The sequence below is a fragment of the Emydura macquarii genome, unplaced genomic scaffold, assembly GCF_026122565.2.
Source record: "Emydura macquarii macquarii isolate MOO-44397 ecotype Brisbane River unplaced genomic scaffold, CSIRO-AGI_Emac_v2 contig_2676, whole genome shotgun sequence".
NCBI classification, from domain to species: domain Eukaryota; kingdom Metazoa; phylum Chordata; order Testudines; family Chelidae; genus Emydura; species Emydura macquarii.
In genome coordinates, this window is record NW_027132813.1 from 46,231,830 (window position 1) to 46,248,933 (window position 17,104).

Here is a 17,104-nt window from a genome sequence, read left to right on the forward strand (position 1 = left end):
CATCCATTTGCAGACCGGTTTACCAGGAGGGTTTCCAGCTAAGTACCCATGCCAAATAAGTGAGCTCTCGATTAATTTACTACTCCGTTACTTATTCAAAGCATTTTGGTTCTTGAAGTATCCCTTGACAGAAAACAGCTCACTTCAATCATTAGAAATTGCAGTCACTACTTCAAAGGCATCCAGAACAAATAAAGGTACCAAACAGTGCAGTGAACAGAACCTAAACAATCTCAACAAATAGCATAACATCATCATCATTATGGAAAATGCAGACAAGTGTTGTTAATTATACTTGGATATTCGTTCCCTTTTTAGCTGCAAAAAATTTCACAAAGAACATTATCCTTCATGCGATAGCATATGCCAAAATGAAAAAGGATTACAAACATCCATAAAAAGTTACACAAAAAGCAAGTGGTAATATTGTGGTGACAACTAGGCTTATAAATGTATCCAAATTGTGAGCTCAACTGTAAAAAGTATTTAAAAGTTCATAATAACCTCTAATAACAAATGTTGATGGGAAAAGGTATGAAAGGGAGACAGAATAACTGAATTAGTCCAAACAAAGAGGCCAAGTTGATATAATTCAAGGACTGTGTTGAAATTATGCTTGTTAAAAACAGGACGATGTAGAGCTGGAAACTGATGAGCCAAAATTGTCAGATATTAGGCCTAACTGGTGGACAAAATAATGAAGGGATGGGCTATCCACCCATCACTCCCTTTTTGGGTCCTTTAAAGGAAAAGATGTGTGGGGAAAGTACAAACTAAAAAAAAGAATAGATGAAAGGACAAACAGAGGCTACTGGTGTGAGCTTCACCATCATCGCCGCCATGCCCACTGTTTCCTGGGACCCCCGGCCTTCATCATTGTGACCCTGAGAGGTGTTCTGACCAGAATGGGCCAAAGAGAAAGGGACCAAGACAACACTGCCACCCCTACCCTAAATCCCAAACACCACCTGGGATGACAGTTATTACCATCTTTGATACCATCCAAGAAACTGTCAAACAACTGGGGGATTTTCTTTCTAAAAACTTCCTACAGCCAAAGGGAGCAAGAGACGTTGTTACAATGAAAGCCTTATTTAATAATTTACATTTCTGATGCTTTAACTGTTTTCCCTTCTTTTCTGTATCATTAATGACAGGTGAAAAGGATATTTTTAATGATGTGTTTACCATGGTGCTAAGCAGACTGAGGTCTCTGTATACCAAGCCCCAGACCTTGTTTAACACTGTTTAATGTTGGATCATGACTTGGTTATGTTAACACTATTTATTTATTCTATATTTATCTATTTATTCCATCTAAATTACTACAACAGATTGTAGGGTCTTCTGACTATTATTTGTTTCCCTTAGTGCTAACAATAAATGAAGTGCTTTCCAAACATATAAGAAAGCATAGCCACTGCTCAAAGAGCTTACAATCTAACAAACAAACCGATAAAATATAAGGAAAGGGGTAGAATATGTACATGAAGCATACAAGATGGCACTGTTTTAATAACACAGTGCATTTTTTTAAATAAAACAAATAAAATATCTCCAACCAACTGCCAATTGGTGGAACTGAATGCAGAGAGGACAGCGTCCTAAGGTTTAGAATAATATCTGAACACATCACTTCATGTTCTATGAATTGTCTGGCCAGATGCTGGTGGGAACAAGATTGCAGAGGTTTAGGGGCCTGTTTGGAAGAAAAGTGCTGCATGGGATTAACCAAACAGCACATGGTTGATGTCAATATAGGAAACTAGTATTAGTGGCCACACACTAGTACCCATTTCAGGAGACATAACAAGCAACAATATTGGCTTAAAACACACCAATGTTTCACAGAGTAAACTGACTAGTAGGAAAGATGTCGTTATGAGTTAATATGTTATCAATGCAATCTCAGAAGGAATAAATCAGTGAGATGTCCAAACAAAACTCTATGCACTAACTACATAGAACAGACATGCCAACATTAAAAGGTGACTAGCATGAGACATAGCAAGTGAGGGAGTTTACAAAGCACAGACTGCCCGTCCACTTCCTAGTGACCACATGTAGATATTATATATACAGCTACTAGAGCACACATCTGTCTAGGTGAGGTTGACATTAACTTGCCCCCCAGAAAATTTGCGGAGTATCGTCTGCATGTGGACGGTACAAAAATCCTTACTTTGGGGTTTAGTGAACACCACCTCCCTTTCAAAACACAGCAGTTGATGACACGCAGAACTTTTTCCAGGCCTTGCATCACAGCTGTGGAGCCAAAACTTGATTCAGAAGTTGCCATCACGTACATACTTAATGTAAATACTTCCAAATTTCAGTGACCTGGAGATGTAGAAAGTCTACTGCCGAAAGCCTGGGACTAGAAGTCAGGATGCCTGGATTTTAATCCTAGCTCTGAGAAAACCCTGTTGTCTATCCTTGCAGAAGATACTTAACCTCTCTGTTTTACCATTTGTAAAATTGGGGAAAAGTCCACTTCATGGGACAGATGTGAAAATTAATTAATTAAGGTTTGTGAAGAATTTTGAGATCCTCAGCTGGTAGGCACAATTCTAAGTAGCATAAGTACTAGTATCATCCACAGTTCAGATCAGACAATATCATGCAGCCTTTTGCAGTCAACCGAAAGGATCAAAACCGACATGAGATACATGGGTAAATTCTGTAATGCCATCACACAAATACACAAAAGACTGTGCAAATCTTTGTTTTTAAGGTGTGGCTTGACAAAGCCCTGGCTGGAATGATTTAGTTGGGGTTGGTCCTGCTTTGAGCAGGGCGTTGGACTAGATGATCTCCTAAGGTGCCTTCCAACCCTAATCTTGTATGATTCTAAATCAGTTAAACGGAGTTTCAGGTTCTCTACCAAGCTTAACTTATTTGACTTTCCCACAGAGGACAGCGTTCTTCATTTAATTTTAAAATAAACATATCAGGATATGACAATGCCTGTATTAACCATTTAGCAATGGTCCAAGAATTTTTAATGTTTCTGCCAAAGCCACTACCTGAATGTCAAACAGAACTGGCAAGAATCTGTAAATAAGAGCAGGGGACTCAACCATTTTACCCTCAGCAAAGCCACACAATTAACAGCAAAATGGGTGAGCTGGATCAGGCAAAACGTACAGATGACTATGCAACGAGCTTTTTTCCTCAAATGTACAGATGCTGCCACCAACCAGCCTTCCTGTGCCAAAAAAAAAATCACTTTTGGTAGTAGAGGCAGTTTAGAGATGGGAAAGAAGTCATGCTGAACACAGCAAGAGGGGCGGGGGGCCCATGTCCTGCCAGGTGCTGACATAAGGTACGCCAGCTGAGGATTTGATCCGCTGGGGATCTCAAGCTGGTCTGGCAGCTCTAGCTGCCAAGTGAATCCCTGCCACTATTAATCTTGCTCACCTTTGAGCCAGGACAGTAAGGCGCAAGAGCATACAGCAGTCCCAGCAAGTTCACATGCTCCCAATCAGCCAAACCTACCCCATGAGGCTGCATTTTTCCTCTGTGGGTTTCACAGCTTCACTCCACACATGTGTCTCCTGTGGGGTTTTGAGGTCAAGAACACTGCTTCCTCTGACTTCTCAAAGTGTGTTGTTAGCAGAGGGAATACCACCCACCACCTTAATGGTGTGTACTCCTTTCATAGTTCGGATGCTGCTATGCTTATTTATACATGTGCTAAAGAAAAGCCTGTGAAAATTTATTTGTGCTACATATGTACTGTAACTACTTAAAATCTTGACTATAGCAACACTAGTAAACAAATTCTCCAGGTCCTGATACCATCTCCATTTTAGAAATCCTACTGACCATGTTACTACATCTTGCTAGGCCATTTGAAAACTTCATCTGATTATCGATACCAAATATGTTTCAGGCGAAAGTGAGTCGCTTAGCGTGTACAATGTTGTTTATCAGTAAAACCATGCCTTCAGCACAAAAGATTATTTAAAAACGTTAGTTATGATTATTAGCAATAAACTCCTTTCACCATATACATGTCTTTTCACCTATAAACAATTTACACCAGGGCCTGAAAAATCCATTCACCAGTGACAGGCAGGAACTATTCCCTGGTGAGTAAAGGGGAACTGTCACCACCAGTGTCTTCGGAATTTAAAACTTTTATTTTTTCTAAACCATTACATTTCTAGGCACCGTAACCTTCCAAATGTGACTGAATGCAGCATCCTCTTGATAGGTCCAGGGCAGACAGCTGCTGTGCCCTCCCTGCCACTTACAGAAGCAGAGGATTGAAAGTGACAATACTTCGTTAGTTTCAAGGCTGTTATTCAGAGCCCAAATGGGCAACAGTGAAACTGACAAGGATTGGGTTGGTTTTGCTCTGCTGTTGCATGGGAAAGCTATGAGCAACAGACACCAAGACCGCAGCTATTTGTGGGAAAGGAGGATGGAAAAACAGAACCTGGAGACAGCACCAGAGAACACCCACAGCTTGCAGCTGCCAGGAGTTGAGGGGGCAGACAGGACACGTACCCCTCATTGTAGTAAGGAGGCCGCAAGAAGGATAGAAAATCACACAGAGCTCATTTCAGCCATTTAGTTACTGGGGAGTGCTGGATAACCAAAACCTGCTGCGGTGGTGCTGGGACAGTGGGGAACTCGGCTACTGCCAGAAAATAACAGAATAGGGAAGCAAAGAAAACCATAGTAGGCCAGTGAACAGGGAAAGCCTGGTGGGCTTGAGCCAAAAGTGTGGGAAATCAGATGGGAGAGAATGTGGCTGGAAGAGGAATGTAGCAGCAGCCAGTCAGGAAAGACATGCTTGTAAGGAGATGGGAACTAATATGAGCAGAGGGGAATGGATTCATTTTTTGCTGCTAACTCCACTGTGCCGCTCTTGCAGGGCTAGGAGAGTACATGCCACTGGGAGCCAAGAGAGATGGGATGGGAGGGCAGGACTGTATACCCAGTACACAGTCTAGCACTTTGAACCGACTGGAGGGTAGCAGAGACCTGCCCTTGCTGAGGTCAGGAATCTGGGAGAAGTCTAGAGTAGAAAACAGCCCTTCCTGATCCAGCAGCAGCCAGGAGGCTGGGGAAGAGGTGTAGAAGGCCCACCAACTCAACAGTCAAGAGGCTGTGAGTTGGTAGGACGAGGGGAAAAGAAAGCTCCTAATCCCTTTCAACAGCTAGAGGGAGAGACAGGGTGTGAATGAGGAAGGACCTCACATTTGTCAGACACCTACTAGTGGGGAAGGATTGGAAGGAAGGATGGAGCTTCTAACCAGGACTAGGTAGCATCTGGATAGAAATGTCAACACCCTTTCCCAGCAGCTGGGGCTGGGACAGATGTTGGACTTCTCACCAGGACGTTGCTTGTGTTCCCCAACACTTCCATACTGCCCTCTAGCTACTAAATTTAGTCCTCTGGCTGGTAAGTGACTGGTAAATCCTTCAAGCCCTAATCTACAGTGTTGTCCTTAGACACATCAAATAGAAAATGAAATAGTTTACTTTTAATCGCAGTTTTTATAGTGCTTCCTTGCTGCAACAAGAGAAATTTGAAATGAAATATTGTACCCAATCTTTTTTTGTTTCTTAAGGCGGCAATACCTTTTTGCTCGGAGTTCTCATATTTCTGAGACTTAAATTGCTCCCTCAAAATATTCATTTTAGTGCTATTCTCCTTTTGTACAAGTGACTGTTTTCTACAAGAAAAAGAACATAATATTAATTTTCAAGGCTTAAAAAAAAAAAAAAAAAAAACCTAAGCTGCAATGGTTGATAAACATTTTGTGATTGAATACATTATGGTGTCATTGTTGAAAGTGAATTCTTATTCTGTAACCTTTAGAGTGACTTTTTGTTTAAGAATTGAGAAATCTTGCACTTTCTCATCAAAAACATTTATGGTTATATCCTTGTTTCCCTGTAAATAATTTTATGGGAGATCTTCAAATTATGTTATCACTAAAATATTTGTATCAGTAAAAGGAACATTAATATACTTTCACAGGACATATTTTAAAGTATCAACAGAAAAAAAATTGTTTTTTGTAAAATAACATGTCATGAAGATGTCTTTACTACATAGATTCAAATTTGTGTTTCAGTAAATGTTTCTATTCCCTTATTTTGCTTTTTTACTACTTGTATAAGGGAACACTATTCAATTGTTTTAATGAAATACTTGCATTTCTCTTTCTTAATTATAGAAATCATGGAGTGATTATTGATATCATCATGTAAAAGCGATGTTAAATATGGAATTCTGTCAGAACACACCACTGTATCAATTTAAGACCACTAATTTTGGAGATCACCTCATAACTTCATTTGCAACACTAGAACAACTGTTTATAGCTTAAAATGATATCCCCCTTCAGATTTATCACATGTAAACACTAGGAAATTTTAAGATCAGACAACTGTAAAGAAAAGTATTGTAATAAATGATAACGGCAAAATAGGTTTATAAAGAAAATGGCAAGATAGAACTTTAACAGAGTGCTTGGATATGCAATAATAACATATGCACAATTCCATCCCTGTGTAAAAATTGTCATTTTATGTCCTTTTCCCTTTTTGTATCATAATTCTTCTTTTTCTTTTTCTTTCCTGTTTAACCATCCTTCATGTAACCTCTGCTTCAGGTTCCCATTGGTCATAACAGTTTCACCAAGCACTAGATATCTTGTTAGTTACGGCAGCACCACTTTAACAAAAACCAATTTTCAAAATATCTGCAAATATCCACTACATTTTAAATACACTTTATGCAATGAACAGTCTATCTTGGCTCCAGTAAATATTTAATCTGGTATTTCTTAGGTACAAATTGCTAAAACTATTCTATCAATGTATTAAGACTATATATAATATAATAAATCTTGGAATAATTTAAAATATAACATCTTACCAGAAAGACAGCATACTATAGCATGTCATCAGTACAGTTAGTTCTTTGAGAACCCTATTGATTGAACAGAAGTTTGAAAAATTTAATTGCTATCACAGCTCTTCTCCAAAGCTTGTTTTATAACAAGGGAGGGCAAAGCACAGGGGGATCATGAGGGTTCAAGTACTGTTCTTCTAGCACTTATAACTGTAATAATACTTGTTTGCAGTGTTGTTGTAGCCGGGTTGGCCCCAGGTTATCAGAGAGACAAGGTGGGTGAGGTCATATCTTTTATTGGACCAACTTCTGTTGGTGAAAGAGACAAGCTTTCCAGCTTACATGGAGCTCTATGTCAGATCTGGGAAAGGTGGAACAGATTGCTTAGCATACGCAGTTAACACATGTTGCAAGAGACCATTCAAGGTGAAGTGGCCAGTTAAACCTCTGTAGTGGTAGGACAAAGGAGGATTAACAGGTTATAGATTCAATATAATGAGTATATAGATGAGCCATAAATCCAAGATCTCTACTGAGTCTATGATTTATACTGTCTAACAAAATTATAAATTTAAGCTCCCAAGCTTGTCTTTTGAAGGTGTTGTGCATGCTTCCTTTGAAGATGAGGACTGAGAGGTCAGATAGGGAGTGATCATTCTGTGAAAAGTGTTTGTCCATGAGTGATGGGGATGTTTTTGGCTGCTATCGTTTGTGTGTGAATTCATTTGAAAGCATAGAGTGTCTCGTTTCACCCACATAGTTGTTACTGGGGCATTTAGAGCCTGGATGAGGTACCCCACATGTTGTGATAGGCAAGTGAAGGACCCAGGGATTTTGAAAGCTGTGCTGTAGGGGGTATTGATCAGCATAGCGGTAGAGATACGTCAGCAGGTTTTACATCTGTTGCTGTGGCAGGGTCTGGTGCCGCTTTGAGTTGGTGTGTCCTGTCTGTGGGGAGCCTGCTTCTGACAGTGAGCTTGCAGATGTTGGGGGGTGGGGGGGTGTTTGAAGGCCAGAAGAGGGGGTTCAGGAAAGATTTCTGTCAGGATGGGGTCCACAGTGAGTATGGGTTGCAACTGTTTGATGATATCCCATATGAGTTCCAGTGTGAGTTGGTAGGTGACAACTGGGTTATGAAGTTGGAAGGATATTTTTTCCATATTGAAGCAGATTCTCTTGGGGTATTTTGGTGGCCTGTTACATAATACTAGTGGTCTGATGTGTTATTTCGAAGCTTTCCCCTCAACTGCTTGAAGAGGGAATGACATTTTCCAGAGTTAATTGAACAACAAAAATAGCAAACAGCACTGCAGTAAGTACTACTGATTTTCAGTGACTTTAGTAACACTGTGGCAGTGGTTAACAAAAATGATTTCATCTGGAAGATTTTTATCATTGTAAGTAACCGGAGCATGGACATGTGTTATTATTAAGAGCAGAGGGATATTAAGGAGGCTATGACAGCTAAATTAGATGACATATTTAAGCTGATAGGTGGCTAGAACCAAGGGGCCAGCTGCTCAGATGATGTAAATTGCTGTTGTTTTATTGAAGTCAATGCAGCCATGACAATTTACATAGGCTGAAGATCTGGCCCACGGTCTATAAAATTAAATACACACAGATACTACATAAATTCAAGTCCCTTTTCCATGTAGATGTATTGCACCCCGGTTTTGTAATCATGTGTTGCATCAAAATGTGACAACCTCATTTTACAGAAAAGCTGCTAAGCAGTTTAGGTCCCAAAATTGACCTATTTTAAAACGGTTGCAGTCTGGTAGTGAACACCCTCAGAATTGTAAATACCTTTAGAAAACAAAGGAAAAGAGAAAAATACGTTCCTTTGTTCTTCAGTTGCCATCTGGCTGCTATTTTAACATGTCCAACAATATTATTTTAGGAACTTTTGCCAGTAAATAAAAAACTCCAAACAAAGACCAAAAGTTGCCCCTGCAACCCGTGTGCCACTGGTGAGAAGGTGCTAAAGAACAAGGTTTTAGAAAGGTTTTCAATTGGTCCCATTCCACAGCCTCCATGGTCACTGATGCCATGAGCCCGACAGTCTGGCTAAGCTAGACAACTTCGTCCTCTGCCTCTGCAGAGCTTTTCTTTATAGATAGATGCATCTGTAGGACAAAGATTTGACTTCCTAAGCAGAGAGCAAAGGAATGGACTGAGTCTCACAAACAGGGACTGCAAACCAACTATGCAAACACAACACTTTTTTTAGAAGAACATCTTTGAGAAGAAGAAAGAGGAAGCAATTTTTCTGTTTCCTACACCATACTTTTTTGGGAGTACCTTCTTCACCCTCACCTCAGGGCACTCAGCTACTCAGTCCCAGCAGCCAGCCAGGAGCACATTCTCGCTCCCCCAGTCCCTGCCAGCAACTGCTCCGTCCATGGTGCTAGTTTCCATCCACCTTCTAGGAACCCAGGTCGCCCTCCTTAAGCTCCAGGCAGCAAATGACTACCTCTGGCCCTGCAGCCCTTTTTAGGTGAGCCTGCTGGACACTGATTGGCTGCTCCTCGCAGCATCTCTCCTATTGGCTGCTTCCCGCGCAACCTCCCTTGGGCTCTATTAACAACTTTCATGCCAGTGTGGGGTAAACACCCCATCACACAGACATATTGGCTCATGGTCCTGAGAAACATAGGAAACAAAACAAACCTTTCATAGACTCATAGACTTTAAGGCCAAAAGGGACAATCACGGTCATCTAGTCTGACCTCCTGCATATTGCAGGCCACAGAACTTCACCCACCCACTCCAGGACCCCTGACCTATGACTGAGTTACTGAAGTCCTCAAATCATGATTTAAAGAATTCAAGTTACAGAGAAATCACCATTTACTCTAGTTGACAAGTGACCCATGCCCCATGCTGCAGAGGAGGGTGAAAACCCCCCAGGGTCTCTGCCAATCTGACCGAGGGGAAAATTTCTTCCCGACTCCATCTATGGTGATCAGTTGACACTGAGAATTTTGGCAAGACCCAACAGCTAGAACTCTGGGAAAAAATTCACTGTAGTAACTATGAGGCCTCCCCACCTAGTGTCCCATCATCCGCTGCTGGGGATATTTGCTACATGCCATGGTAGACAGTTTCACCATATCATCCCTGCATAACCTTATCAAGCTCAGTTTTGAAGCCAGTTAGGTTTTTTGCCCCCACTGCTCCCCCTGGAAGGCTGTTCCAGAACTTCACTCTTCTAATGGTTAGAAACATTCATCTAATTTCATAGAATCATAGAGTTGGAAGGGACCTCAGGAGGTCATCTAGTCTAACCTCCTGCTCAAAGCAGAACTAGCCAGGACTAACCTCAGCTAAATAATCCCAGCCAAGGCTTTGTGAAACCTCAGCTAAAAAACCTCTAGAGATGGAGATTCCACCACCTCCCTAGGTAACCCATTCCAGTGCTTCACCACCCTCCTGGTGAAAAACTTTTTCCTAATGTCCAACCTAGACTTCTCCCACTGCAACTTGAGACCATTGCTCCTTGTTCTGTCATCTGCCACCACTGAGAACAGCCTAGCTCCATCCTCCCTGGAACCCCCTTTCAGGTAGTTAAAGGCTGCAATCAAATCTCCCCTCATTCTTCTCTTCTGCAGACTAAACAAGCCTAGTGCCCTCAGCCTCTCCTCATAAGTCCTGTGCTCCAGCCCCCTAATCACTTTTGTTGCCCTCCGATGGACTCTCTCCAACTTCTCCACATCCTTTTTGTAGTGGGGGGCCCCAAACTGGACACAATACTCCAAATGCAGCCTCACCAATGCCGAATAGAGGGGAATAATCACTTCCTGCGATCTGCTGGCAATGCTCCTATTAATGCAGCCCAATATGCTAGTAGCCTTCTTGGCAACCAGGGCACACTGATGACTCATATCCAGCTTCTTATCCACTGTTACCCCCAGGTCCTTTTCTGCAGAACTGCTGCCTAGCTCATCGATCCCCAGTCTGTAACTGTGCATGGGATTCTTCCGTCCTAAGTGCAGGACTCTACTCTTGTCCTTGTTGAACCTCATCAGATTTCTTTTGGCCCAATCCTCCAGTTTGCTAAGGTCTTTCTGTATCCTATCCCTACCTTCCAGGGTATCTACCTCTCCCCCCAGCTTAGTGTCATCTGCAAACTTGCTGAGGGTGCAATCTACCCCATCCTCTAGATCATTAATGAAGATGTTGAACAAAACCGGCCCCAGCATCGACCCCTGGGGCACTGCGCTTGTGACCGGCTGCCAGCTAGACATGGAGCCATTGATCACTACTCGTTGGCCCTATGCTCTAGCCAGTTCTCTATCCATTTTATAGTCCATTCATCCAACCCATTCTTCTTTAACTTGCTGATAAGAATACTGTGAGAGACCATATCAAAAGCTTTGCTAAAGTCAAGGTATGTCATGTCCACTGCTTTCCCCACATCCACAAAGCCAGTCACTTCTTCATAGAAAGCAATCAGATTGGTCAGGCATGACTTTCCCTTGGTGAATCCATATTGCCTGTTCCTGATCACCTTCCTCTCTTCTAAGTGCCTTAAAATGGATTCCTTGAGGACCTGCTCCATGATTTTTCCAGGTATTGAGGTGAGGCTGACAGGTCTGTAGTTCCCTGGATCCTCTTTCCTCCCTTTCTTGAAGATGGACACTATATTTGCTTTTTTCCAGTCATCAGGGACCTCCCCCAATTGCCATGAGCTTTCAAAGATAATAGCCAATGGCTCTGAAATCACATCAGCCAACTCCCTCAGCACCCTCGGGCACATTGCATCTGGCCCCATGGACTTGTGTATGTCCAATCTTTCTAAATAGTCTTGGACCTGTTCCTTCAGCACCGTGGGATGTTCAGCTCCTTCCCATTCTGTGCCGCCCAGTGCAGTAGTCTGGGAGCTGACTTTGTGTGTGAAGACAGAGGCAAAAAAGGCATTGAGTACCTCTGCTTTCTCCACATCCTCTGTCACTAGGTTGCCTCCCCCATTCTGTAAGGGGCCCACACTTTCCCTAATCTTCCTCTTGTTGGTAACATACCTGTAGAAAACCTTCTTGTTCCCCTTCACGTCCCTTGCTAGCTGCAACTCCAATCATGCTTTGGCCTTCCTGATTTCATTCCTGCATGTTCGAGCAGTATTTTTATAATCCTCCCTAGTCATCTGACCAAGCTTCCACTTCTTGTAAGCTTCTTTTTTGTGTTTAAGTTCGCCAAAGACTTCTTTGTTAAGCCAAGCTGGACGCCTACCATATTTGCTATTCTTTCTGCATATCGGAACGATTTGTTCCTGTGCCCTCAATAAGGCTTCTTTAAAATACAGCCAGCTCTCTTGGATTCCTTTCCCCCTCATATTAGCCTCCCAGGGAATCCTGCCCATCAGTTCCCTGAGGGAGTCAAAGTCCGCTTTTCTGAAGTCCATGGTCCGTATCCTGCTGTTCTCCTTTCATCCTTTTGTCAGGATACTGAACTCGACCATCTCATGGTCATTGCTGCCTAGGTTGCCACCCACTTCTACTTCCCCTACCAAATCTTCCCTGTTTGTGAGCAGCAAGTCAAGAGAAGCGCAGCCCCTAGTTGGTTGCTCCAGCACTTGCACCAGGAAGTTGTCTGCAACACTATCCAAAAACTTCCTGGATTGTTTGTGCTCTGCTGTATTGCTCTTCCAGCAGATGTCAGGGTGATTGAAGTCCCCCATGAGAACCAGGTCCTGTGAACTGGAAACTTTCCCTACTTGACTGAAGAAAGCCTCATCTACCTCATCCTCTTGATCTGGTGGTCTATAACAGACACCCACCACGATATCACCCTTATTGTTCTTGCTTCTAACTTAACCCAGAGACTCTCAACTGGCTTATCTCCAGTTTCATACTGCAGCTCAGAGCAATCATGGTGCTCTCTTACATACAGTACAACTCCTCCACCCTTTCCCCCCTGCCTGTCCTTCCTGAACAGTTTATACCCATCCATGACAGTGCTCCAGTTGTGTGAGTTACCCCACCAAGTCTCAGTTATTCCAATCATATCATAGTTTCTTGACTGTGCCAGGACTTCCAATTCCTCCTGCTTGTTTCCCAGGCTTCTTGCATTTGTTTATAGGCACTTGAGATAACTGACCGATTGCCCTACTTTCTCAGTATGAATCATGAGGCCTCCCCTGCTGCATCCTCGTCCTTCTGCTTCCTTGTGGTGTCCCACTTCCCCACTTACCTTCGGGCTTAGGTCTCCATCCCCCATTGAACTTAGTTTAAAGCCCTCCTCACTAGGTTAGTCAGCCTGTCTGCAAATATACTCTTCCCTTTCTTCATTAGGTGAATCCCGTCTCTTCCTAGTAATCCTTCTTCCTGGAACAACAACGTCCCATGTTCGAAGAATCCAAAGCCCTCCCTCTCCGACACCACCTGCATAACCACGCATTTACTTCCGCAATGCGACGGTCCCTACCTGGGCCTTTTCCTTCAACAGGGAGAATGGATGAGAACACCACTTGTGCTTCAAACTCCTTTATCCTTCTTCCCAGAGCCACATAGTCCGCAGTGATCTGCTCAATATCGTTCTTGGCAGTGTCGTTGGTGCCCACGTGGAGAAGTAGGAAGGGGTAGCGGTCTGAGGACTTGATGAGTCTTGGCAGTCTCTCCGTCACATCCTGAATCCTAGCTCCAGGCAAACAGCACACTTCTCTAGTTTCCTGGTCCGGACGGCAGATGGATGACTCCGTCCCCCTTAGGAGGGAGTCCCCGACCACTATCACCCTTCTCTTCCTCTTGGGAGTGATGGTCGTGGAACCCCCATCCCTAGGACAATGCATCTCTTGCCTTTTGATCAACAGTGTCTTCTTCTGATCCATTCCCTCAGATGAGTCTTCCAAATCGTTCTCTGCCGTAGTACCTGTGCAGAGAGCCTGAAAACGATTCCTTACTTCTATCTGCATGGTGGGCATGTAGGTTCTCTTTCTTCGGGAGGTCACATGCTGCCAATTATCTTCCCCGTTCTTCAGTTTCCCCTGCACTACCTTCTCTGAATCTTCCTCACACTATGCCTGCAGTAACAAATCATGTCTTCGATCGAGGAAAAACTTCGTTTTCTTTAATGCAACGCAGGGTTGATATTTGGGTCTCTAGTCCTTTAACCTTCTCTTCCAATATGGAAACCAGCCTGCACTTTGTTCAGATGAAGTCAGCTCTATCCTGTGGGAGGAAGACAAACATAGCACATCCAGTGCAGGTGACAACAGCAGATCGCTCACTTTCCATATCTTTCCTCTGAGAGCTTCTTCAGATGCTGTATTTACTGCTCAGCAAAGTCTGAAAGGCAAAAACCCGCTGTGGGCTCTCCCCTCGGGCGAACTCCCAGGAAAACTCCTTCTGTTTGCCTCGCCTCTGTTCACAGCTCAATTGGTTCGCAACTGGCCTGTTATTTATCCCTCTGATGTATTTATAGAGAGCAATGGTATCTCCCCTCGGCCTTCTTTTGGTTAGGTTAAACAAGCCAAGCTCTTTGAGTCTCCCCGCATAACATAGGTTTTCCTTTCCTCTCATCATTCTAGGAGCCCTTCTCTGCAGTATTCCAGAGGGGGTCTCACCAGTGCCTTGTATAATGGTAGTAACACTTCCCTATCCCTACTGGAAATACCTCATCTGCTGCATCCGAGGACTGGATTATCTTTTTTCACGTCCACATCACATTGCTCTTTGAGTCTCCTCTCATAAGATAGGTTTTCCATTCCTCTGGTCATCCTAGCTGCCCTTTTCTGCACCTGTTACAGTTTGAATTTGTCTTGCTTAAACATAGGATACCAGAATTGCACACATTATTCCAGATGAGGTCTGACCAATCCCTTGTATAACAGTACTAACACTTTCCTCTCTCTACTGGAAATACCTCACCTGATGCACCCCAGGATTGCATTAGCCTTTTTCACAGCCACATCACACTGGTGGCTTATAGTCATCCTGGGATCAAGCAATACATCGCGGTCTCTTTCCTCCTCTGTCAATTCTAAATGATACGTCCTCAGTTTATAGCAAAAATTCTTGTTGTTAGTCCGTAAGTGCAAAGTCCTTACACTGTACACTATTAAATGTCATCCCATTACTATTACTCCAGTTTTCAAAGTCGTCCAGATCATCTTGTATGATATTCCAGCACTCTTCCATATTGGGAACACCTCCCAACTTTGTCATCTGCAAATTTTATTAGCACACTCCCACTTTTTGTGCCAAGGTCATTAATAAAACTGTTAATTAAGGAAGATTCCAAGACCTGATCCTGAGGAACTCCGTTGGTCACCTCTCTCCAGCCTGACAGCTGACCTTTCAAAAGAGAAAAAGGACAAATTGTGGGGGAGGGAAAAGGGGTGGAACTGTACAAATAGAAACAGGAAAAAAAGAAGATATTAAAAGTAGCCCTTTAATAGTATCATGATGAACAAATCTTTAAAAACCCAAGCTAACAAGAAAACAACTTATAGCTGTTTGCCAACTAAGGGCCCAATTCTACTCTCATCTGCCTGGGCAACTCCCAATTAAGTCAATGGGAGCTGCAGGTGTGTACCTGATAACAGAATATGACCATAAAGTAGCTGATTATGGTTTCGATTCTACAAACACAGATACACATGAATACCTTAATACATGTGAGTAGTTCCACTGTTGTCAATGAAACTACTCACGCAAGTAAAGTTATGCCTGTGTGTAAATGTTTGAAGAACTGGGCCCCATCTTTCTAAAATCAACAATACATGAAGAAAATATACTGAAAGGCCTATTTTAAAAATGGAATCTCTAAGCAAAGACAAAGCCTTTAATTCCATCTGTGAGATTAATTGCCTGATTGCTCATTACATATCAATTTTGTCTTCCCAAAATAAAAAGAAATGTTCAATACCACGAATATCGGTTTTGTTTAAAATCAGATCCCAAACACAGAGCCCAACCCTGCTCCCATTCGAGTCAAAAGGCAAATCCTCACTGACTGCAACAGCTCCACAGAGAGCAAAGCAATCTGCACAGAAAGAGAGATGTCATTTGCACTATTTCCCTTTTAGTCTACAAATCAGTCTGCCAGGAAATAAGGCTGGGTAAGTATCAATAGATCAGCCATGTACATACTGTATTCACAAAGCACAAATGCCACTACAAACTCAGGGTTGGGAGAGGCACGAATGTAGGGTATTAAACACCTGGTATAAACCATACATTTTTGTTCCCCAACAAAAAATACTAATATAAATCTAAAAAGGCACCAGAAATGTTTAAAAGGTGCCTGACAATATTTTATAACACTTCAAAGAGTACTTCCTCAACTAACTTACTGACCATGTGTTGCAATGATTCACTGTCATATATAGAGCAAATGAAATATCTATTTTCCCCTACCAGCCAAAAAGAAAAACATAATTAACTCAAGAAAGAAATCTAATTATTTCATCAAAGAGAAAAAAATTAATACAAGAAACTCCTATGCAAAACTTACATTGATAACCATCAAAAAATTACAACCATGTACTCAGTCTTGTTTTCAATAAAAATATTGCTCATATTGACCTAAAACCACTTCACATAAAAATAAAAACCATAAGATGAAAATAGCAGTTCATGCTAATCAGAAATATCAAAATTATGCATCACAAGGTTGTTGATACTTCTATACTTTGAATACATTCAGCTGTGTGGTAATCAGTAATACCTAAATGATGCAGATTAGTTAATGCTCATACTGATGAAACATGATTTTTCCATGAATTAACTTGCAGAGTTCCCAAAACAAAGCAAAAACCAAATCTCATTAACATTGGCAAGTTTCCATATCTTCCTACTTTCTGAAACTTAAACTACTAATATGGGAACGAAAAGGCCAGAGCTTTTTTTGGAATAACAAAAACAGTAACTCAATAAACTAAACTCAGTCATGACTTTTTTAGCTGAAAGTATTACGGTTCACGATGATAAAAACCCTGAATGACATTCCACTTCAAATGAGCAAATCAAGAACTACTGGTCCTTAGAAGACAAGTGCATTGTAATGTTATCTCTGGGAGTAAGATCCCTTCTGTGGGGGAAAGAAAAGGGTCTCTGGAGAGCCTGATCCTAAGCTAACCCTGATTACAGGATGAGTCCCACCTGGACGAATCAGGAGATTCCAGGATAAAAGAGGCAGGAAGTTATAGCAAAGGGAGGAATAGCTCAGGAAGCTGTGACAGAGTCTGAGGAAAGCTCTCCAGGCTGGGAGGCCTATGAGACACTA

General features: G+C 42.3%; 1 protein-coding gene across 1 annotated transcript in view; it reads right to left on the reverse strand.

Annotated features, from left to right (window-relative positions):
• The window catches only part of PLCB4 (phospholipase C beta 4), a 318,726-nt gene that overhangs the window by 233,298 nt on the left and 68,324 nt on the right, over positions 1–17,104 (reverse strand). The gene's annotated exons all lie outside the window — the stretch shown is intronic.